The sequence below is a fragment of the Callithrix jacchus genome, chromosome 11, assembly GCF_049354715.1.
Source record: "Callithrix jacchus isolate 240 chromosome 11, calJac240_pri, whole genome shotgun sequence".
Lineage (NCBI taxonomy): Eukaryota > Metazoa > Chordata > Mammalia > Primates > Cebidae > Callithrix > Callithrix jacchus.
In genome coordinates this window covers 76,231,040-76,256,191 of record NC_133512.1, presented here as the reverse complement: position 1 = coordinate 76,256,191, position 25,152 = coordinate 76,231,040, and the positions used below count along the sequence as shown (strand labels likewise).

At 44.6% G+C, this 25,152-nt stretch overlaps 1 protein-coding gene across 14 annotated transcripts in view; it reads left to right on the top strand.

Moving 5' to 3' along the window:
- The window catches only part of ATXN7L1 (ataxin 7 like 1), a 271,983-nt gene that overhangs the window by 2,665 nt on the left and 244,166 nt on the right, over positions 1-25,152 (top strand). The window lies entirely within an intron of this gene.

Genomic DNA, 25,152 nt, shown 5'->3' with positions numbered 1-25,152 from the left:
TGATCTCAATCTCTTGACTTTGTGATCCACCTGCCTTGGCCTCCCACAGTGCTGGGATTACAGGCGTGAGCCACCACACCCAGCTGAGAAACGGATTCTTTTAAGAAAAAATGAAAAGCTCTCCTTTCCTCAGAAGTCACAAGTGGTATATCCTGCTTATTAGGTCCTTTGTCCTGTACAAAGATGTAGCTCCTAATTATACACATTTGCATTAAGGACACCCACTGTAACTTGAAATTGCTAACTTCACCAAAATAGCCATATATGGGCTGAAATCTCTTTGTTCACAGGCCTGGTGGAACAGACTTGGGCAAGCAAATCCCAATGGTCTTTCTGGTACATGCACATAGTTTTCTTTTTTTTTTTTTTATTTTGAGATGGAGTTTCACTCATGTTGCCCAGGCTGGAGTGCAATGGCACGATCTCGGCTCACCACAACCTCCACCTTCCGTGTTCAGGCGATTCTCCTGCCTCAGTCCCTGGAGTAGCTGGGATTACAGGCATGTGCCACCATGCCCGGCTAATTTTTTGTATTTTTAGTAGAGACAGGATTTCTCCATGTTGATCAGGCTGGTCTCAAACTCCCAACTTCAGGTGATCTGCCCTCCTTGGCCTCCCAAAGTGCTGGGATTACAAGGGTGAGCCACCATGCCTGGCGACATGCAGTTTTCTTTATAGATAAAATATCTATATAGTGAATACATATTACCCCATAGTGAGAAATTGAAGGATTGAGCTGACACAGGGTGTTTGGTTACCTGGATCTCCAGTAATGCTTGCCATGGGCCCTCTTGTTGGAGTAATCAACAAAGTCTTGGGGTGGATACATGTTTGTGGATGGGTCACTGCAGGATAGAAAGCAGCCTGTGTGTGGCTGTGTACCTGTGCATATGAACGTAGATTGTCCTTAACACTGTCAGCTTTAAACAGGTCTTGAGAAGAAATTTGGGCTTTAATGGCAATGAGTGAACAAAATAAAGTTTAGAAATTCCAATTGAGAAATAGAGGAAGGTGATTCCAATTTTGATATCCTTTTTTTTCTGTGGTAAAGTATACATAACATAAAATTTACCATTTTAACCATTTTGAGTCTATAATTCAGGGGCATTAAGTACATTCATAGTGTTATACAACTGTCATCACTCTCCATTTCCCAGATTTTCCATCATCTCCGTCAGAATCCCTGTACCCATTATACAATCCCTCTCCGTTCCCCACTCCTCTCAGCCCGTGTAACCACTGTTCTACCTTCTGTCTTTATAAAGTTGCCTATTCTAATACCTAATATAAGTGGAGTCATACAATCTGTGTCCTTTTGTATCTGGTTTATTTCACTCTGCATGTCTTCATGGTTCGTCCACGTTGTAGCGTGGACCAGCACTTCATTCCTTTTTAAGGCTGAATAATATTTCATTGGGTATATATACTACATTTTGTTAGCCACTCATCTGTTGGTGGACATTTGGGTTGTTTTCACCTTTTGTCCATTTTGAATAATGCCCCTATGAACATTGGTGTCACAGGATATTTTTAGTAGACTAAACTCAGGAAGAAAAGTTAGGCTGGAAATGTGAAATGAGAATTATTTTGCTTTCTGCCTCTATCTGCCCACAACTTTAGAAGACACAGCAAGGGCTTGCAGACTTTTTGAATACCTTAATTACTGTAATATAGTTCCCCATTCCTCACTCCTTTAAACTTTCTTATAATTCTTTCCATTTCTTTCTGTTCTCCACCCCTAATATATAAAATGTTAATTGGATGCTTTGAAATGTCTGTAATAAAGTTTTCACGTCATTGTTATTATTTCATCTAAAATTAGCTAAATTACAGCCAAGAGGAATTTGCCAAATACTTTTTTTTTTTTTTTTGAGACAGAATTTCACTGTTGTCGCCCAAACTGGAATGCAATGGCATGATCTTGGCTCACTGCAATCTCCGCCTCCCAGGTTCAAGCAGTTCTCCTGCCTCAGCCTCCCAAGTAGCTGGGATTACAGGCATGTGCCACCACACCCAGCTAATTTTGTTTATTTCATAGAGATCGGGTTTCACCATGTTGGCCAGGCTGATCTCAAACTCCAGACCTCAGGTGATCTGCCTGCCTTGGCTTCCCAGAGTACTGGGATTACAGGCGTGAGCCACTGCACCCGGCCCCGAATACTTTTGAATGTTGTCAAATCATCACCTGGGTTCAGAAGGCATTGCTAGTTCCATGGGTGTATCCATGCTTAAGTGGGGTTAGATCCAGGACAACCTGGGCACTTGAAGGAGGAGAGTGCTTTGAGATGGCTTTCTATATTTTGATCTATGCTCTTTGGAAGTCATTTCCCTTCCCTAGGCCGATCACTCACATTTAAAGTAAGGGGGGGTGGGACTAAATGTCCTTTGAGGTCCCTTTGAGACCTCTGAACCCAAGCTTCTGTATTGAATGTACCTTTGAGATGCAGTTATAGCAGGCAAACTGTTTCTAAAGAAACCTAAAAAAAAAAACTCAAGCCCTCACATTAAAAATATCTTAAACTACTTCAAAAATAACTGGGTTTATTTTCTCAATTTATAACTTCTTGGTGGCAAAAATCACTGCATCTGATACACAAGCAATATTCTGCTGCAAATCGTTTATGAATGGTATCTGGCCTTCAGCATTGCGAGAAGAGTGGAGTTCTGAGTCCAAAACCCAGTGTGTTCCCCCAGTGAGGAATGATTTGACCTCAGTCAGCTTGGATCAGTCAGGCATTCAGATTTCCTGAGAGGAGGACTCCCAGAAACCTTAGCCTGATCTGTGAAAGGTGTTTATGAGAGAAAATTTCAAGCACAGCCATTCTTCTATGGTAACCTTTTCAAATAGTTTCCTCTTCAGCTTGGTAGATTTATCTGAAGACTTTTTTCAGGCTAATTAGGGAAAAGCTCTCAGTGATTTAGAAAGATGTTCCCCTTGCCTCACCTGAAGTTTTTTTTAAAGAATGTCAATTCATAGATAAGGAATAGTGTTCCTAACTATAAAACAGAGATAAAAATAGGGTTGTTGTGATGATGAAATGAGATAATACAAAAGGGTGTAGCATATAGTAAGTGCCTAATGAATGTTGGCTTTTATTATTATTATTTATTAATGAAGCCAGCTCTAGAAAACATTATTCTAATTAACTAGGAATTTAAACTAATCTGATGAAAAGAAAAGATACCTAGCAGAAACTTTATTTTTAGAGTAAATCATTTTATTATAGTTTTATGAAGCTAATTATTTTTTAAAGAAACAATTTCTATGGATATCAGTATTTTGTTTTTTGGTTTTTTTTGAGACAGTCTCGCACTATTGCCCAGGCTAGAGTGCAGTGGCGTGATCTTGGCTTACTGCCACCTCAGCCTCTTGAGTTCAAGTGATTCTCCTGCCTCAGCCTCCCGAGTAGCTGGGTCTACAGGCATCTGCCATCACACCCAGCTAATTTTTTGTATTTTTAATAGAGACGGGGTTTCACAGTGTTAGCCAGGATGGTCTCAATCTCCTGACCTCGTGATCCGCTCGCCTCGGCATCCCAAAGTGTTGGGATTACAGGAGTGCGCCAAGGCACCCAGCTGGATATCATTGTTTTTAATGGAGTGCAGTTAAGTGATCATTGCTAAGTTTTGTCAAGAGCTACAGAAAATACTTAGGCTGTACGTAGCTTATGGCTAGGAAGAGTTTATACAAAGTTCTTTCTAGGGTCTGGGAAATCTAAATAATATTTTTTTTAAATGATCGATAAGTTGTTTTATTTTATCACTGAGAAAAAATAGTCCTCAGTAGATTGCTGTTTGGGTCTCTTGGAAGCATACACTGGTCACTTTGAAAACTTGCCTCTGATTTAAAGTTCTCACGTGTTTTGATGTGATGTCGATAAACTGGTGGAAACCTTCTAATTGGAAAAGTGTGCTGGGGCCAGTAAGATATTGCTGTGACTGTAAGAGTTTGCTGTTCTTTTGTTATGCTGGTGGAATTGGACTGGAATATAGGAGGGTGCAGAGAACATAGGAGCAGGCTCAGCTCAGGCTTAGGAGTCTTGCTGTCATGGCTGGATGGGAGCAAATTGGAGAAAAAGGTGGCACCTGACCTGGTAAGAATGAAGTATTCTTAGAATCCAAGCCAGGGAACCCAGCAGTCAGCCATGAAGATTTATGGGAAACTGCACAGGTGTCCCTTTATCATTATACAGACAACTCTGTTATCTATGTTAATAGGACATGGGAAGACAGGAAGTCCACAGATTACACAGATAAACCTCATTTTTACCATTAAGTTCAGCTTCATTCCCCATTAAGCCTGCCTTCCTCCCCCTTTGCTAAGAAGCAGTAACATTTGTTCACTTTGGTGTTTCATTATCATTTCTCTGCTCTGGCCCAGCTTTTGGGATAGGAAGCACAGGAGAGATGGAGTGGCTTAGAGGTGATAAGGGGGAAAGATGAGAAGGAGAAGACAGGAAAGGCTTGGAGAGCTATATGCTCTACAGGTGCAGCCCACTGATGGAGCAGGGGCTTACCACAGCCAACGCAGCACAGCTGAGAGAGGACATCCTGATCATCTAGTTTGGAAAATACAAAGCTTCTAAAATGAGTACTTCTTTACACATACAATTATCTCCTTGTGCCTGGGTTCCCATGTGGAGGAAATGCGGCTCTGGCTCCTTCCACAACAGGAAGCTAGGATGGACGCACTGAAACACTGCATGTGATTTTGCTTTCTTTGTAAGTTACCCTGTACCAGGGTCTCATCCTATGTCATTCTATGAGAATAATGTTTTACCGCTAGAAGATGTAGACCGTTAGAGACACACACACACACACACACACACACACACACATTTTTAAACTACGTATTATTTTTTAATAATGTTCACGTTATAAAATTCAAAAGGCTATCCAAGTGGAAAGTAAGTCTCTCTCCCACCCCATCCCCGGTTTCTTGTTATCCTTCCAAAGATATTCTGTGTGCATTCAAGTAGATACATACATCATTTTGTCTTCTTGTTCTCACGTGAATGATAAAAAGCTATAGTATGAGCTGGTATCTTGCCATTTCCATTTATCTTAGAGAGCTGTCGGTATCAGTTCATAAGGAGTCACCATGTTCTCTTTTGGTGCCTGCATAGGAGGGTAACAATGTAAGCCTCTGGGTGTCTTGCTAAGTTTTTAATACCGTTTACTGCTTTCTTGGCCTCTCTCATGCATTTGACCTGGAGGGAGCTCTCCTGATGTGCCAGCACTGGGCTAGACACCGGGGACACAGCAGTGAAAAAGCATAACCCCTGCCTGCCCTCAGGGTGCTTCCAGCCTAGTGGCAAAAGCACAGGTGGACCCTGATGAGTGCTCTGAAAGGGAAACTCAGGTGCTGCTGGAGGCCACTGGGTGATGGGCGGGGGGGTGCTCAGTGCAGGCCTCCCAGAGGAAATTTTATGTAAGCTAAAACCTGGAGGATGCATGGAAGTTACCCATGTGTGAAGCTGGGCAGGACGGAGTTAGAGGAAACGACAGGAATAAAGGCCCAAATGCCAGAGAATATTCTGAAACTAAAAGGTCCTTTTGCCAGAGTAAAGATAGCAAAGCAGAGAGTAGTATAAGGTTTCTCACCAGCAACACCACTGAAGTTTTGAGCCAGATGCTTCTTTTTGGGGGTGCTGTCCTGTGCATGGCGGGATGCTGAGCACCATCCTGTGCCTCCACCCACTAGATGCCAGCAGTGCCTCCCTCCCCTCCCCCAAGTTGGGACAATTAAAAATGTCTCCATCCATTGCCAAATGTTCCCTGGGGGACACATCACTCTGATGGAGAATCAGTGGCCGGTAAGGCTGGAGAGGTAAGAACACAGGAGAAATAGACTAAGATACTCACAGAAATATTCTGCTAATATCTGTCCATGTGTTAGGCCTTCAGCCCATGTCAGTCAGCCTTATCGATTACTCAGCAGATATACCTGGACTGTGACTGTCCCCTGGCACTGGGCTACATTTGGGAGGATCTAAAGAGAGAGAAGACTCAGTCCCCCAGGGAATCCTCCTCCCACAGTTCCCAAGATGAGTCCAGTCTGTGGTCACAATATTGGGTTGCAGGTTCTAATTCTGGGTGGCCCAACCCTCCTTCACTGTGGGTGGAGGAGACCCCAAAGCATCAATTCTGGTAATGATGGCATTTATTACACGGCGGCCCCCGATGTCAAAAGCACCACAGTGAAGCATTAAGGATTTCTGTTTATATTTAAAGCCAGGCTGGAAATACAACTGGCGTTCTCTGCAGTTTGATTACCCAGGGGATATGTCTGAAATGGGGATGCACATGACGAAAGTAAAGTGGCCAGTGTCACCATTTCCATGTTAGAACGGGAAAGTACAAAGGGCAGGGGAGGGTCTGATTCCTGAGGCCTTCTGACCTGTGTATCAGGTGGTCTGCAGCACCAGGTAAGAGTGGGAGGCCATGTTGATGCTTTCAGCCAGCAGTTCCCAGGGGCCCATGGCCTCTGCTGCAGAATTGATTTAGAAAACTTAGGCAGGTTTGTTTCTGTATGGTTTCCTGGATTGGTTGCATTTATATCCTTCAGGCTAACCTTTCATTTATGACATTTTGCTTCATTCATGATGTCCTTCAGAAGTAGATGTAAGATGCTAGTAGCCAACACAGTGAGACCTTGTCCTAGTCAAATCCTTCTTCTCTAAGGCCCCACACCCTGAGGTGGCCACTAGTCACATCTGGAGGCAGTGATCACTGAGTGATTGCAGTAATCAAACGTAGCCATAATGGAGAGGGAGAGCTTTAGCTGGTGGGTTCTACTTTTTCAGAATATTATAGAAACTGAGCAGCAAGGACTGACTTCTATGCGTCTCTCTCCCAAAACTCCCAGTTGAGTGTTCTGCTGATGACATGGTCCCAGCTAACACCATTTGGCTGGCTTTCTCTTCCTCTCTTCTGTGGTAGGGCTCAGACTGCCAAATGGACCTGGATTTGGACCCTGAGGCGCTTGAACTAATGATGAAACCTCAGGAAATCCCTTCTTGCAAGTGGGCTGAGGCTACAGCACGGGATCTGAATATTCAGGGCTGGACCTGGCTGCCCTAGTTGGCTATAAGTAAAACTGGAACTCTGCTGTGGGGAAAGCATTCTTTTTGTGGAGATGCTTTATCCTTGTACCTGTGGTTTCTCAACACAGTTCCGCTTGCCAATTTTGAGGGATCAGGTACTTACAGAAGAAACGGAAACCAAATAAATACTCTCTAGGGCAGGACAAAGTGGCACCAGGTCACCATAATGGAGAAGATAAAAGTGAGTCAATGATGGGCTCTTTGAACACAGAAGCACTTACGGGTGTACCTGACTCTGTGATGCTAATTGTAAATCTTTGAACATTAGTAGTGTAAGGATATCCTTAAGTGTAGGGGGAGTGGGAGTTATATGACCTTACCCCAAGACATTGACAGGCCATAGAGTCCTGGGGTGGGGTGGGGACCCAGATACCCAGTCCAATGATACTAACCACTGATGAGTCCAGCATTCCAGAAGTAGGGTATATGGTGGAGGCATGGTCCCAGTTTGGTTATATCAGACCAAGGTGATGGTCCAGTTCTTAAAAAGTATATGAGCCACAAAAGGACAAATACTGTGTAATTCCATTTATATGAGGTTCCTAGAGTAGTCAAATTCATAGAGACAGAGAGTGGAATGGTGGATATTCAGGGGCTAGGGGAGGGGAAATGGAGAGTTAGTGTTTACATGATACAGAGTTTCAGTTGGGGAAGATGAAAATGTTCTGGAGATGGACTGTGGTGATAGTTGTACAACATTGTGAATAGACTTAATGTCACAGAACTAACCATACACTTAAAAAATGGTTAAAATGGCCGGGCGCAGTGGCTCACACCTGTAATCCCAGCATTCTGGGAGGCTGAGGTGGATGGATCACAAGGTCAGGAGATAGAGACCATTCTGGCTAACACTGCGAAACCCCTTCTCTACTAAAAATACCAAAAAAAAAAAAAAAAAAAATTAGCTGGGCATGGTGGCATGCGCCTGTAGCCCCAGCTACTCAGGAGGATGAGGCAGGACAATCACTTGAATCCAGGAGGCAGAGGTTGCAGTGAGCTAAGATCGTGCCACTGCACTCCAGCCTGGGCAACAGAGCAAGACTCTTCTCAAAAAAAAAGGTTAAAATGGTAAATTTTATGTTATAAGTATTGTACCACACACAAAAAGTTCATTGGCATTGCAGGCTTAGGAGCTTAGTGGAGTATTATTCAAATCTTGACCATTTATTGACTGTGTATTAAATTAAGCCTCAATTTCTACTTTTCTTTTTTCCAGAGTAGGAATAATAGTACCTCTCAGAATTGTTGTGAAAATAAATGAGATGCTCTCCGGTATAAAATCGATACTCAGTAATGTAAGCCTTTGTTGTGAGGATCATTGTTTTTAGCAGGCACTTGGGTCTTTGCCTTTGTCTTAGAGCTGCCACTTCCAGGGGACAGACTGCATCCGTACTGCTCCAAGGGTGTGCCCCGGGCTCACCAGACATCTTTTGTCGACATGCGTGTCTCCCATTCTTTAAGGTTGCCAAGAATAAAGACAAAGGGATTGGACTGGTGTCCCTGTACTGTTAGTTTCAAGAGTGAATCTGTTTCAGTGTTTTATGAAGTGTGTTCATTCTGGAGACCCTACTGTGTCGCCCCGAGGGTACTTCACAGCCCCAGCCCCAGGCTGCAGTCATACCAAAACAAAACAACCGGGAGTGAAGCACAGGAACCAGGAATGTGCTTTTTTAAAAAATTTATTTTATTGAGAGAGCGTCTCTTTCTCTCTCTCACCCAGGCTGGAGTGCAGTGTCATGACCAAGCTCACTGCAGCCTTGCTCTCCAGGGCTCAAGCCATCCTTCTACCTCAGCCTCTCAAGTAGTACTGGCATGTGCTGCCATGCCTGCCTAATTTTTTTGACTTTTAATTGAGAAAAGGTCTTTCTGTGTTCCCCAGGCTGGTCTCAAACACCTGAGCTCAAGTGATCCTCCAACCTCAGCCTCTCAAAGTTCTGGGATTACAGGCGTGAGCCACCGCACCTGACCAGGAACGTACATTTTAAACAGGCTTTGCAGGTGGCTCTGATGTTTTCTGAACTTTGAGAACTGCCATTATTGGTTGAGAGAAGTGGCTCTCAAACCTGCCTACCTTGAAAATTCCTTGGGAAGTTTTTTAAAAGCAAAGATACCAGGACCACCCACAGAGATTCTGATTGCTTATGTGTTTGCCTTTGGAGTTTTTGTGGGTTTCTTTTACATTTATTTTTCTGGTACCTATTGAGTTAAACACAACCCAACGTATGTGGGGTTTTTTTTAAGTTACAATCCTAGTTGTCTTTTATTGGGCATTAAGTAGGTGCCAGGCACAGGGCTAAATGTGCATGTTTGCATGTAATCCTCATGACCACCCTATGAGGCAAATCCTGTTATCAGCCCTATTTCCGAAATTGGGAAGCTGAGCCTCAGAGAGGTTAAGTGATTTACCCAAGGCGACATAGCTGGGAAATAGTAGGGCTGCCTTTAACCCCAAGGCAGGCTGATTCCGAAGGCTGAACTCTAAGCACTGTGTCCTGATGTCTGTCATCCTAGGAGCAGGGTTAGGACTAAGGGGAAGCAAGCAAGCGCCCAGGACACATGTTTAGGGAGGGGCTCACGTGGGCTTCTGCAAGTGCAGAGCGAGTGCTCCGTGAGCGTTGCACCTGGGCACCTGGCTTGACTTATCTTCTCACCATCCTTGCCCAAGAGAGCATGTTCTTTAAGCTAAATGGCAAGGACTACCTTTCCTTCCTCCTTGCCTGTGTAAGCCAGTGGCCTGCTGATAGGGCCCTGGGTCTCCCCATCAGGAAACACTCTCTCACCCCAAGGCCCCAGCTTTGAGGCCTCTGTGGTCAGAGTCCTGGCCTCAGGGAAATCACAGGAGCTAATGCAAACTCTGTGCCTTTTTGGGAGAAGGTGTTAGCAAAGATGGTTGCCAAGCAACTCCAGGGGCATCTATCTACAGTGATGATTTCTCTTTTTTCTTCCTTTTGAACATCTTCTAGGCTGCTGTTCAGTTTCCCTCGTGGCATTGGGGTTGCTGTTCAGTTTCCCTAGTGGCATTGGGATTGTTAGTGATTTCATGAAGGGTGCGTTCCCTAGGATGATACCTAGGATGAGGGAGCGGAGATAGCTTTTCAATACCGCCACACTAGAGGTGTCCTTTTGATGGTGATATGCTTGCTAAGTGGGTGTGAAAGTCCTTTGCCTTCTTCAGCAACAGCGATACCCTAGTTGTCACTAGCTTTGAGAGGGCAGTGACAAAGAGGATTCTTTGGATTGAAGTAGCTGGGAAAGGCACAGAATGCATCTCCCACATGAGGACAGGACGATGTGGCAACATACACTTCCCATGACTTTGGATTTCACCCATTCTCTGTTAACTGGGGCACCTAAGCATTTTGTAGTAATTGCCCTGCTTATGCCAGAGGAGGTGGTGTCACCCCCACCCCCGTCTCCCCCTCAGTGGTTTTAGAGACCAAGGGAGTCCTTGACAGTCCTTTCCTTCTCAGTGCTGTCCTCCCTCCTACTTAGTCACCTCCTCTGTGTGGGGTTTCAAGTCACCTTCGATGGTCCCCAGACCCGGTCTACCAGCTGATGGTTTGATTCTTCTGATAACGACCAGGCGCTTGTGGGTTCAAGCACCTTTTACACTTGATGGGACAGAATCCCACTCAGTCTTGCAGGAAGAGGGTGATCCATTGGAAAAGAGGAGCTGGTCACTTTTTTGGGTGAGGAGGGCTCTATCGCCCAGGCTGGAGTTCAGTGGTGCAATCATAGTTCACTGCAGCCTTGACCTCCCAGGCTGAAGTGATCCTCCCACCTCAGCCTCCCTCCCTAGTAGCTGGACCACAGGTGCATGCCACCATTTCTGGGTAATTGTTTCTACTATTTGTAGAGGTGGAGATCTCTGTACATTGCCTAGGCTGGTCTTGAATTCCTGGGCTCAAGCAGTTCTCCCATTCGGCCTCCCACAGTGCTGGGATTACAGAGTCAGCCACCAAACCCACCAACACTGGTCACATTTGGTTAAGGTTGACTCTCTTTGGCCGACCCATGTACAACAGCCCTGTTAGCTGAGTCCCCAGAATCCAGGCCTCTGTTCCCTTGAGTTACTCCCTCAGTCTCTGTGTCCCTCCCCATCATCTTTTGCAGAAGCAGGGCAGGACCCAGAGAGAATTAGGGACTCATATGAGTCCTGCCACTTTCAGTGACTGAGACAAAAGACTTAATGGCAGAACACAAACCCGGTACACAATCCAGGTTAAAACAGAGCGGGGGCTTATTTGCTTTCCAAATGGAGTTATTGGGGATTTCTTTAAATAGTAGACAACCCCAGAGGTTTTTGAAAATCATATTTGCTTCACAGAAGTTTTCATGGCACCTGCTTTTGTGCCCTTTCTGCCAGCTCCTCCCTCTGAGACCAGGCTTTGCCCTCAGTGTGCTCTGCGATTGCTCTGGACCCTGGCTCCTGATCATACCCAGGTGGTCCCGGTGTGTGGTGATTCTAACATGCCCTCTGCTTGCCTGACCTCTCCTCCACCCAGTGCTCATCTCACCCCCAGGTGCCATGCTAGACAGCCCCTCATGGATATCCTTGTACATCTCAGACGCCCCTAGGCCCAAATGCAAGCCAAGCCTGTGTGTTTTCCCCATCACTGTCTTTAGAAAGACCCCCTCCTACTCTCCATCCTCCCTCCCTCCCATCTCAGCAATTCCCTGTACCTCTCCATCTCTCTCCGCTCCCCCACCCCCACCCCAGCTCACCTGCCTCATAGCCTACCTAGATTTTTATAATAGCTGTTTAATTGGTCTTCCTGTCTCCATCTTCCCTGCACACCACTTCAAAAATTAATCTTCTGAAAATTCACATTTGTCAGTTTGTTCCTCAAGTGTAAACCTCTCAGCATTTCCTCATCGACCTCAGTTAAAGCAACGTTTAAAGTCCTCAGTCCCTTCCCATCCGGACAGGTAGCCTGCCCTTTGCAGCAGCACTTTGGACAAGTCGAGTCTTTTCCTTGTCCCACTCTCTGCCTCTACCTGCTCTCTGCATCGACATCTTCCCTTTCCCCTAACCCCTGCCCCCCTTCCCCAGGGCCAGCCATACTTTCTCAGGAAGCCTCCCCACCGTCACTTGGGCCACCCCGCCTGGACGTCCTCTGCACCTGTGCATGCTGGCCATGCCAGCATGTACTTTACCCCGAAACCTCACACCGCCTTGCACTGCTGCAGACTCTTCCCATGGTCTACATGTGTCTTGTCATCATAGCTGCATTCGAATCTTCTGGAAGCAGGGTGGAGGAAGGGCAATCATATTACCACCTTTTCTTTCCTAAGTCATCGTTGAACCAGCAAAGTATTATAGTTCGACTAAGCATCTTGTTTTTCAGGCACCTGTCTTTAAATACCTGTATTGTCTTTTTCTTTCTTTTTCTTTTTTTTAAGAAAATCACGGTAAAATAGAAATAACATAAAATTTACCATAATAACCATTTTTAAGTGTAAAGTTCAGTTATGTTAAGGACACTCACGTGGTCATGTAGCCAATCTTCATGACTCTTTTCATCTTACAAAATTGAAACGTCATAGCCACAAAACAACAGTTCCTGTTTGTATTTTCCTTTTTAAAACGCAGTCTGGAGATGGCCGGTGAGGTTTTTGATTCACCATCTGACATTTTGACGTTGTTGAGATTCTGAGAACTGGCAGGACTCCTGAAGTTTCTGTCCAAGAGGATAGCTGGTGCTACAATGCAAAACCCAGCTCACCTTAGCGCATTAGCTCCAGCATCCTAGGTCAGCACAGAGAATACCATGGAAAAATGCTACCACTGGGGCACAGAGTCACAGACATCTTTGAGCACCTAAAGTTTTTCATTTCGTATTCGGTAGTAACCCCCACCCTGCAGCATTCTTTCTTCTTTTTTTTTTTTTTTTTGAGACGGAGTTTCGCTCTTGTTACCCAGGCTGGAGTGCAATGGCGCAACCTCGGCTCACCGCAACCTCCGCCTCCTGGGTTCAGGCAATTCTCCTGCCTCAGCCTCCTGAGTAGCTGGGATTGCAGGCACGCCCCACCATGCCCAGCTAATTTTTTTTTTTTGCATATTTAGTAGAGACGGGGTTTCACCATGTTGACCAGGATGGTCTCAATATCTTGACCTTGTGATCCACCCGCCTCGGCCTCCCAACGTGCTGGGATTACAGGCTTGAGCCACCGCGCCCGGCCAGCATTCTTTCTTCTTTGCCCTTGCAGGTCAGTGTTAAAATTTTTCACACGTATAAGAAGGTCGAAATAATGGTACCATGATCACCTGTAGAATTAATTGTTAATTCCCATTTTGTCTTACTTGTTTTCTTATAAAGATATGTATATATTTATATATAAAGATATATCTGGGCCGGGCGCGGTGGCTCATGCCTGTAATCCCAGCACTTTGGGAGGCGAGGCAGGTGGATCACGAGGTCAACAGATCGAGACCATCCTGGTCAACATGGTGAAACCCTGTCTCTACTAAAAACACAAAAAAATTGGCTGGGCATGGTGGCGAGTGACTGTAATTCCAGCTTCTCAGGAGGCTGAGGTAGGAGAATTGCCTGAACCCAGGAGGTGGAGGTTGCAGTGAGCCGAGATCATGCCATTGCACTCCAGCCTGGGTAACAAGAGCGAAACTCTGTCTCAAAAAAAAAAAAGATATATCTTTATATGTGTCTTATGAGGAATATACAGTCATGCATTCCTTAATGATGGGGATATGTTCTGAGAGATGTGTCATTCGGTGAATTCCTCGGTGTGCAATAGGCTGTGCCATCCAGATTTGTGTAAATTCACTCTGATATTCCTACTGGTATAACCTATTGCTCCTGGGCTACACGCCTGCACAGCATGTTGCTGTACTGAATACTGTAGGTAATTATTGTAATACAGTGGTAAGCTCTCGTGTCTCTAAACAGACTGAAACATAGAAAAGATACGGTAAAAATATGACATTATATACTCTTATGGGACCACTGTATATGTGGCCCGTTGTTGACCAAAGTGTCGTTTATGTGACTATGTATATGCATGTGTGTATATATATATTTATATTTCTGTAGCGTTTGAAAATAAGTTGTAAACATCACGACACTTCCCTTTTAAATATGTATCATTTTTTCACATCTTGATTGTGCCACCTTGAGCTGTTCGCTTACCTTCTCAGAGCCTCATCATACGTAAATATGTGTGTATGTTTTTGCAGTACTATTTGGTGAGTCACAGACAGCATGACACCTCTAAAGACTTCAGCATGCATCTCGTCTCCTAAAATTAGAGGCATTCTCTGACCTAATGATAATACCAGTATCACACTTAGAAAACTCACAGTAATTCCATACTCGTATCTAATGCCTAGTTCTCATTCAAAACTCACCTGTCATGTCCCTGCCCTCAAAAGCTTATAACTGCATTTTTCAAACTAGATCCTGTTATGGTTCATGTATTGCATTTGGTTGTTACATCACTTCAGTCGTTTTTAACCTAGAACAGTGCCCCACCCAGTGTGTGTGTGAATATATGTATACATGCATATTTCCATGTACATATCTATACATATTTTTACATATAAATATAGAAAACATTGCCATTTAAGATGCTTTATGTTCTGGTCTGTCTGATCACTTCCTTGTGGTGTCCTACATTGTTTTTGCTATTCCTTGTTTTCCCCCATTCTGGAAGTTCGAGCTTAAGTATCATTTGATTCAGACTCAACATTTTGGCAAGAATGTGTCCCAGGTGATTCTGAGTGCTTTAAGCATCTCGTCCAGGGGTTACAAGATGTCAGGGTGTCCTATTATTAGATATGGATCACTTGGTAAGGTGGTGACTGCTTCTGTTCATTGCAAAAGTTGTATTTTTCTTCTGCAATTAGCATGTCATTCTGTGAGTAATGCTTTGGCACCAAGTGAATATCCTGTTCCCCAACAGGAAATTTTGTGGACTCCTCTAGGCATCCATTGATCACCCTTGCCTGGATCAGTTATTTCTTTGGGCTTTGTAGGATGGTCATTTTCAGTTGGTGTCATTCTGACCTGCTTTTATTGGGTGACATTCGTCAATATCGAAGACATCTTCCTCATCAACGGGGGATGAACTATTAAATTCCTCCAAAAGGGTAGAGTTAAGTTTTTCTCTTTAATTATCAGTGCCCAAAGTAAGGAATTGAACATTCATGATTCTTTTCTTTTTCTTTTTATTTTTTTAGACACAGGGTTTCATTCTGTTGCATAGGCTGAAGTGCAGTAGCATGATTATAACTCACTACAGCCTCAACCTCCTGGATTCAAGTGATGCTCCCACCTCAGCCTCCCGAGTAACTGGGACTACAGGCACACACCACCACATCACCCTAATTTTTTATTTTTCATAGAGACAGAGTCCTGCTATGTTGCCCAGGCTGGTCTCCAACTAAGCAATCCTCCTGCCTCAGTCTCCCAAAGTGCTGGGATTACAGGTATGAACACCGTACCAGCCTGTGATTCTTTTTTTTTTTTTCACTGAACCCTAATCACGGAGGTGAAGATGATGGCCTATGATTCTTTAACTTAGGAGGGACAAGGTTGAGGACAGGGTACACTACAATTTCAGGAAGATGTATGTATAGTGCGAAAACCACACTCAATGGGAAATCTTAGAAAGAGAGAGTTAGCTTTGTAGTGCAAACCTCAGGAAGTAAAAGTGTGATCCAATCTTGGCTGGTAGAGCATGAGAAATATTGAGAAATATTGTCCCACACAGTCAAGTGACCCTCTGCTTTAACCTGGGGAAGGAAGAAGATAATTATACTTAAAATAATCCTTCTCCCGCCTTTTGGAGGGAGCACAGGATTTTGCCTGGATCTGGTGAACTGCTGAAGTTAAATTGCAAATCATGATGCATGACGCTCTGCAAGTCAGAAGCTAGGGCTGTGCTTCCTGCCCGTTGCCGACTGAGCAGAAAGTGACCAGTTGTCCAGGAGGTGGAAGGGCCTGGGCTGAGCTCTGTGTGGAATGTAAAGGCGGGACAGTGGCCCATTGCCGACTGAGTAGAAAGTGACCAGTTGTCCAGGAGGTGGATGGCCCTGGGCTGAGCTCTGTGTGGAATGTAAAGGCGGGACAGTGGCCCTGCCCTCTAGGAACTCACTTCGCAGCACCTGGGAACTCGGATGCTGCCTAGAAAAGGAAATGTGAGTCGAATGCCTTGGAGCCCAGGGAAGGAAGATATTTCAGTCTATGGTCAGCAAGACCTTTAACCTGGGTCTGAGACCTTTGACTTAAAGGTAGAGGCTGTTTGGTTTGTGGTTTGATGTGGAGTACAGTAACGGGTATTTAAGTTGGAGTCAAGTTAATGTTTGAAAAATAAAGGAAAGAATGAATGGATGGATGCCTTGTGCAGAGGCAGCACAGCGGCTTGGATTTGGATATTCAGGGCATTGTACAGGGAAGGAAGCGCTTAAGCAAAGGCTTTGAGGGCTCTGAGTTCCTTGAGAAGTTGCTTTTGGAAAAAGAAGTTATGGTGAAACTCCATTAATACCAAAGAGAAACAGTTCATAATTTATTCCAGTTGCAGACACACTCAGTGCCCAACTCCATGCTGTCTTTTTTGGAGTAGAGTTTTCAGGAAACAGCCTTCTTTTTTTCTTTGGTAATGTTAGTGTTTATTTTGCTTTCTCCATTCAGGGTGCTGGAGGGAATTTCTCTTCCTCTCCCTCTCTCCCTCTCTCTCTCTCTCATACACAAACACACAGACATACTTTTTGGGTCTTGCTGACCCATTAATTTGTAAATTCTTTTCTATTAGAATCAGTGTTGTGCTAGTAAATGTTTAACAATCTGCTGTCTAAAAAAGTTAATGCATATGCATATATATGTTTATTATACATTTTACTGATAGAAAAAGCTGTTTGACATACAATTTATAAAGAATAAAATATTTAAATTCTTTTTTTTTTTTTGAGACTGTCTCTTGCTCTTGTTGCCCAGGCTGGAATGCAATGGCATGATCTGTCACTACAGCCTCTGTCTCCCGAGTTCCAGCGATTCTCCTGCTCAGCCTCCTGAGTAGCTGGGATTATAGGCCTGCGCCACCACATCTGGTTAATTTTTGTGTTTTTAGTAGAAATGGGGTTTCACCATGTTTGCCAGGCTTGTCTTGAACTCCTGACCTCAAGTGATCTACCCACCTCAGCCTCCCAAAGTGATGAGATTACAGACACCAGCCACTACACCCAGCCTAAATTCTTTACTGTAAATTTCATATAGTCAATAGATCCTCAACAGATGCTTTGGTTGACTTTTGCCAGATTCTTACATCCCCTGACCTTCCTAAGATTTTCATTGGCAAACAAATGTAAACCCCATATAAGTGTTAGCTGATACTTTCATTTAAGTCAGTGATAAGTTGAAAGTGAAAGAACAAAGCTGTACGTTAGAACTTCACGATTGTTAGTGACGTGACTTCCTTGCTGAACTGAATAATGGTTTTCAGGTACTAAAAGAATATGTCCTCAATGTTTTGTGCTAGTCACCCAAAGCTATAGACATGATATACAGCTGTCCCTTGAAATCCAAGGGAGATTGGTTCCCAGACCCCAAATCCCTGGATTCTTATCCCTTATATGAAATGGTGTAGTGTTTACATATACCTATACAGTCCTCTCAATAATCTCTAGTTTACTTATAATACCAAATACAATGTAAGTCCTGTGTAAATAGCTGTCATTCTGCATTGTTTAGGCGATAATGATATGGGGGAAAAGCCTGTACACGTTCAGTACACACTCAGGCATCTTTTTGTTGTTGTTCCATGTATTTTTGATCTGTAGTTAAGTTGAACTGCAGATGTGGAACTCACAGATTTAGAGGGTCGACTGTTCTTTTAATTTGACTTACATCATTAAAATTTTCTTCATCACTTTGTTAAATCTTGATAATCAAAAAAATAATAAATCACACCCTGATTTTGTAGTATGTGATGATTTCCATGGTGTAAACTCTTCTACCACTGCATTTCAAGCTGTCAATGTGATATCACTGAACTGAGAGTTGGGAAGAGATATGCGTCAGCACACTGTTTTGTAAGATATCCACCTTACAGATATATTAGATATAAATGACTTTGAGAACAGAATTAAGCAACCTGTGGCTCATGGGCAAAATATAGCCAGCTGCCTGTTTTTATAAATAAAGTTTTATTGGAACCCAGCCACACTCGTTCTTTTATGTATTGTCTTTGCTAGCTTTTGCACTACAATGGCTCCATGGAGTAGTTGAGACAAATCCTACAATTTTTACTATCTGGTTTTTCATAGAAAAAATTGTCAACTCAGGCCAGGCGCGGTGGCTCATGCCTGTAATCTCAGCACTTTGGGAGGCTGAGGCGGGTGGATCACGAGGTCAGGAGTTTGTGACCAGCATGGCCCATGCTGAAACCCCATCTCTACTAAAAATACAAAAATTAGCTGTGCATGGTGGTGGGCGCCTGTAATCCCAGCTACTCAGGAGGCTGAGGCAGTAGAATCGTTTGAACCTGAGAGGCAGAGGTTGCAGTGAGCCGAGATTGTGCCATTGCTCTCCAGCCTGGCAACAGGGCAAGACTCTTTGGAAAAAAAAAAGAAAAAGTTGCCAACCTATACTCAAAGCATAGGTAATAAGTGAAATGTAGCAAGATAAATTGGAAGTGATGAGTTTTATATTCAGTTGTAAACTTATGTCATATAACTTTTAATAATTTCATAATTGACTCATCACATTCCTGAAAATTTAACAATCGGCTCTTGTGAGCTTTTACAAGCCAGCCCCAGCTTACCACTGCAAAGCATTGAGGACTTCAGCTTTTAGTGCCAAAAATGAAGCTGTCACTATTCAGCAGCAGCAGCTGACAATACTGGATTGGAGGGAGAGCCTCACTAAGAAGGATTTGAACTACTTGAAATTGTGGTCTAATTGTCCATAGAAATCAGAAGAAAGCAATTTTGAGGTTAGTTTTCATATGATGGGGTTTTTGTGTTTTGGGGTTGTTTTTTTTTTCTCTCTCTTAAGAGTCTGGGGTTTGTTTTGGTTTTTCAAATGCTTTTTTTTTTTCAGAGCTAATTTTAAAACCCAATACAGCATGCTTTTCTTACCAAATTTTGTGAGCATCTGTCTTGAGCCCATTCAGCCCCTGACAGACGCCCAGCAGCTTCCAGAACTCCCACAGATGTTCTGTGTCCCAAGAAAGGCCGACTTCCTGTTGCTGGCCACTAGCAGGAGGAGAGGTGGTCCCACCAGTTGCATTTTGCAGGGGTTTTCCTTGCCGCCATTTCCTGCCGGTTGCCTTTGAATGGATTACAGATGGTCAGAGAAAGACTTCTTGGCACAGTAAGAGGACCAGTCTCCAGTGCTTTGTGGGAAAGGATTTATCGCAGGATGGCAGTTTACGCCTACCAAGAATGGGCCTGGCTGCCGTGGCCTTGCAGAGAAAACTGCCTGCCTGCCGAGATGGGCTTTGTGGGTGGAGGGAACAGCCAGGATGAAGGGGATGTTTAAATTTATGTGGCACCTTTCAGTGGTTGCTCGGATCACTGTGTGTCCAGAGATTTTAGACCTCTGTGGAGGTGTCAGCCACCAAGGAATGAGGTGCTGCTGTTGGTACATCAAGCACTTGTGTGAAGTATTGTGAATCCTCAACTTTTCAGAGAAAGGTACAGCCAGGCGCTGTTATTCCCCACTGCTCACCCGTTTTGTTAAGCCACACTATAGAGCACATTTAATTTTTTTTTTTTTTTGAGACAGAGTCTCGCTCTGTTGTCTAGGCTGGAGTGCAGTGGTGCAATCTCGGCTCACTGCAACCTCCATCTCCCAGGTTCAAGTGATTCTTCTGCCTCTTCCTCCTCCCAAATAACTGGGATTATAGGCACCCATCACCACACCTAGCTATTTTTTGTATTTTTCATAGAGACAGAGTTTCAGCATGTTGGCCAGGCAGGTCTCGAACTCCTGACCTCAGGTGATCTACCCACCTTGGCCTCCCAAAGTGCTGGGGTTACAGGCATGAGCCACTGCATGTAGGCTGCATTTACTTTTTAAACTTTTAAAAATATAGGTAACTTAAAATTTTACTATTTTAACCATTTTAGAGTGTATAATTCAGCGTTACTAAGGACAGAGTGTTGAGCCGCTGTCGCCACTATGCATTTCCAGAATTTTTCTCTCATCCCAAACTGAAACTCTAAACCTATTAAGCCATAATTCCCCATTCCTGCCTCCCCTCAGCCTTGGTACCTGTTCTACTTTCTCTATTCTGCTTTCTGTCTCTATGAAGTCACCTATCCTAGTCACCTGTTCCCCTCACATAAGGGGACTCATGCAGTGTGTGTCCTTTGGTGACTGATTTATTTTACTGAGCATAATGTTTCCAAGGTTAATCCATGTTGTAGCATGTACCAGAATTTCCTTCCTCTTAAAGGTTGAATCGTATCTCATTATCAACCCTATACTACTGGCAGGGACCTGACAGTCCTCCCCTCATCTCACAGATGCAGATCACCAGGTCTCATTATATGTCTATTTGACATTTTGTTTATCCACTCATCTATTGGTGGGCATTTGGGCATTGTGAATAATACTGCTGTGAATGTGAGTATACCTGTTTCCATCTGTGAGCGGGTCAAACAGAGACCTGGAGAGTGCTGATTTGACTGGGATGCTTCCTGAGTCCTTTTGAGATAACCCAGCCAAGATGCACCTTTCCATCAGAGCTGCCAGGAATGTATGTACGGAAGAGGATTATGAATCTTCATCTTTCAGGGAGAGGTATGGCCAGGCGCTGTTGTTCCCCACTGCCCACCCTTTTTGTTAAAGCCACAATATAGAGCACATTTAATTTTTTTTTTATTAGACAGAGTTTCACTCTGTTGCCCAGGCTGAAGTGCAATCTCAGCTCACTGCATCCCCCGCCTCCCAGGTTCAAGCAATTTTCCTGCCTCAGCCTACCAAGTAATTGGGATTACAGGTGCCCGCCACCACCCCAAGCTAATTTTTTTATTTTTACAAAATGCAGGATTTTTTGTAAAAAAAAAAAAAAAAAAAAAAATTCCATGCAGGATTGCGGGGCGAGGGATCAGATCTAGCTGGCACTCTGCTTGCCAAGCTGTGTGCCCCCTGAGCTGCATCTGACTAGAGGTGATCTGCCTCTAGCTTGCACAAAGATGCTTGCTTCATGGTTTGGAGGAGTCCTGCCAGGGCTGAAAATCTGAGAGGCCAGGATTGCACAAGGCCACTGGTGCTCTTGCTTTCTAGGGAAGAGGCAGCAGATCGTTGGGCAGAGGCCATGTAGGGACAGTTAGGAAGGCTGAACTAACTGGGTCAAGATTCCTGGGATCGGGTCTCGTCTGTCGGAAAACAGGACAACCTTGTGCAATGACGGAGCAAGACCTGGTGATCTGTATCTGTGAGATGAGGGGAGGACTGTCAGGTCCCTGCCAGTAGTATAGGGTTGATAAAGAGCCAGCAAATTATGTGGGGGACTGGAGAGAGGCAGGAGCAGGCCTCTGAGAACAGGGTATGGATGGCATAGAACAGGAAGGTGGCAGAACTTCCCAGAGGGAGGGTGGCACAGAGAACTGAGAAGGGAGAGCTGAGGAAGCATCTCACAGAAAGTGTGATGAAGTCAACAGCTACATTCTTTCTGACCAAAGATGGTGGTAGCAGCAGGAGGAGAGAGAAGTGGCGTTGGTCCTTCATAAAATTATTCAGCGCTTACTGTGTATAGACACAGAATAGAAGGTGCAAGAGGGAAACAGAATCGTGATTCCTGACTTATGTCCTGTGAAGCGCTCCGATTGCATGAAGAATTGCAGAGGCGTGAGGGCGTATTTTGTGTGTGTACACTTCTCTTGGGGACAGTGCTGTGGTTTTTTTTCCTTTTCCTTTCCTGTGGACTTCCTCGCCCTTTCAACAACAACAGAATGTTTAAAGAAATTTACAGCGTGGGAGGGAGACATACCTGTGCCCAGATATAACAAGGAAGCGAGCCACATGGGAAGGGGATGGAAACAAGCAAGGAATTAACTTGCTGCTTTAAAAGTTGCGTTTTGGTGTTAGGGTTTGCGGTACATGTAAATTCCTTGGAGAAAGAGTCCTCCCTGTTTGGGGTGGAGGCCTGGGGAGAGCCACTTGAAAATCTAGCCCTATTGACATGATTGGTGTTTAGGTTTTTACTGGGAGACAGACAGACTGACAAAGATACAGGGAAAGACTGGTAATATGTATGCTAGCTGGAGAAGCCACCTTTCAACCCCACCCCCCACCGCCCACTGTATAGTTGTCAAGGAACTCGGTGGTGCAGAGGGAAAAGCACAGCTTTGCAGTCAGACCTTAGCTAATTTCTTGGCCGTGCTGCCTGCTTGCTGTGTGACATTAGGCTAGCTAGCTTGCCTCTCTGTTCCTCTGCTTGCTCATTTGGACAAGAGGACCACACCTAAGATTAGGGATAAGTCACCAGCTTCCATACTGTAGATGGTCAGAAAATGGTAGCTGGAATGATTGCCTGGAGGAGAGGGCAGGTCTGAGAAATCCAGTGGTTTCCCTGGATTAATTTCAGGGTTGTAAATCACTGTGGGATGCACAAAAAATGGGCCAGAATTTGAGAGCAAGGAGAAGGAGGTGTTGTGGGAGGTTGAGTTTGGAAGTGTCTAGGTGAAGAGGTAGGTTATAAGGAAGGGGGGTAGCAGGAAGGAATAAGAACTGAATGATGTATCCTGGGGGCAGAGATGGCTTTCTGCCCCTTTTGATATTGACTTTTTTTTTTTTTTTGAGACGGAGTTTCGCTGTTATTACCCAGGCTGGAGTGCAATGGCACGATCTCGACTCACCACAACCTCTGCCTTCTGGGTTCAAGCAATTCTCCCGCCTCAGCCTCCCGAGTAGCTGGGACTACAGGCACGTACCACCATGCCCAGCTAATTTTTGTATTTTTAGTAGAGACAGGGTTTCACCTTGTTGACCAAGATGGTCTCGATCTTGTTAGCAAAGTTGAAGGAAATGAACACACAGCATCTAGCTCAATGCATGGTCCATGGGGAATGCTCAGTGAACATTTCCTTTGGATGCTATTGAGTAGCCTCCAGAACAGAGGACTGGGGGGTGTCCTTTGGGATGAGCTTCCTCATGGTCCTGTCCTGTGGGAACAGTGTGTTGGTGAAGGCTGTATTCCCGATACCATGGGGCATGACAGGCATGAGGAAATGCCATCTAGAAATGGGCCTTAAGCCCAAGCCCTAGGCAGGGAGCCAGGAGTGTGCAAACCTGGCACATCTTTCAGAATGTCAGTTCAACTCTGCTTCTACAGGAAAGTAGTATTTTTTTATCATTATATTTTATCAACTCTAAGATGCCATTTATCAGAAAATTCATTGTTATTTTATGTAACACTGGAAAAAAGCACTGCCAATTAAACTGCAACCACTGTGGATTCTAAGAAATCTTGATTTTAAAGATGTTAGTTACAATGGAAGTGGGGTGAGTGCAGCTTAGCATGAATAAAATACAGGAGGGCAAAAATAGAGTATCAAGCAAAATCTGCATTCATTTTTAAGATAAAGCACGAAATTTGAAGAAACACAGAAAGCTCTTACGGTAGCCCCAGAAGGTACAGGTCTGTATAACATGCCAGCCCATTAGGGCAACTCTGTTAAAGAGCTGAGAACAGCTGGGGCTTGAGCTCCCTTTAAGTTCAGATGGGAAGCAGGAGGGAAGGAAATGGCCCAGACTTCAGAGCATCCATTGTCATCCAGGGGCCTGAACATCCTCAGGGAGCCCCAGTGACCTCAAGGCCCCTGGTGAATCATTTGTGTTCACATCACTTAGAAGGAAAATCTACATACAGCACTTTCTGGAGGAGAGGAGGTGTGGTGAAACCAAGTAAACAATGGCTACACCTCCAAAACGGTGGGAAACCACAGAACCACAGAACGGCACCACCCTGTGAGAGAGGCAGCTTCCTGTGACTTGGTGTCTTTCCGTACAGCCTGCATGACCCACGAGCAGCACATCTCCCGGCCCTGGCGTTTTGGTGTTTGGGTGGAAATTCAGGGAGAAGACCAGGCTTGACCCTCTTGCCCTTAAGAATTCCTGGCACATCTCAGGTCTGTCAGAAGGGACCTGGTCATACTAACTTCTTGCCAGAGCCCTCCCCATTCATATATCTTTATGTAGGGATGGCCTCTGGGCAATTGTGGATTGTCAAGGAGTGTGCCCTGGTGTGGTGACCAGCCTTCTGCCACCTTGGCAGAGAAGTGAAATCACACCTCCAAGCTCTGTTGAGATTGTCCATCTCCTCTCAGGTCAGTGGTGATGGCCTGTCCCCTCTGATGGACTAGAAGGGAAACTAATAATAGGGTGGTAATAATGGTGCCAACCAAATTCAGTGGAACAGTTTCATTTTTAGAGTGCCGTGTCCTGGAGATTAGAGCGGAAGGTAAGCCTTAGGTCATGGGACTTGCAGGTGGGGGAATGGAGGTGAGGAGACCACGTGATCCACTGGGGTGATAGCTAGTGGTGGACCTGGGTCTGGAGTCATGCAGTGCAAGGAGGGGCTCAGAGAGGAGCAGAAAGCAGTGACCCGGCCCTGAGAACATACTCCAGGCTGGGAGGAGAGGGGACTGGAGGCTGAAAGAATAGGCACTGGGCCAAAGAGCAGGGTGCTCTAGGCTGTGTGCACTGAGCTGCATTCATGGAGGGTCTGAGCCTCCATGAGCAGATTTATTTAATGATCCTTTTTCTTCCTGAAACAGTGATATGTGATCACTGTAGGAGTTGCACATCAACAAAAGAAGAAAAAAGCTAGTCTATACGCCTGTCACCGAGAATTAACCAGTGCTGACCTTTTGTTTATTTCCTGTAACTTATAAAAATGGGATAATTGTGTATTGTGTTGATTATAGTGACTACCTTTCCTAGTTATTATGTATTCCATTGTAAATATGTTTCATCATTTATTTTATTTTATTTATTTTCGAGACAGAGTCTTGCACTGTTGCCTGGGCTGTAGTACAGTGGTGTGATCTCAGCTCACTGCTCTCTCTGCCTCTTGGGTT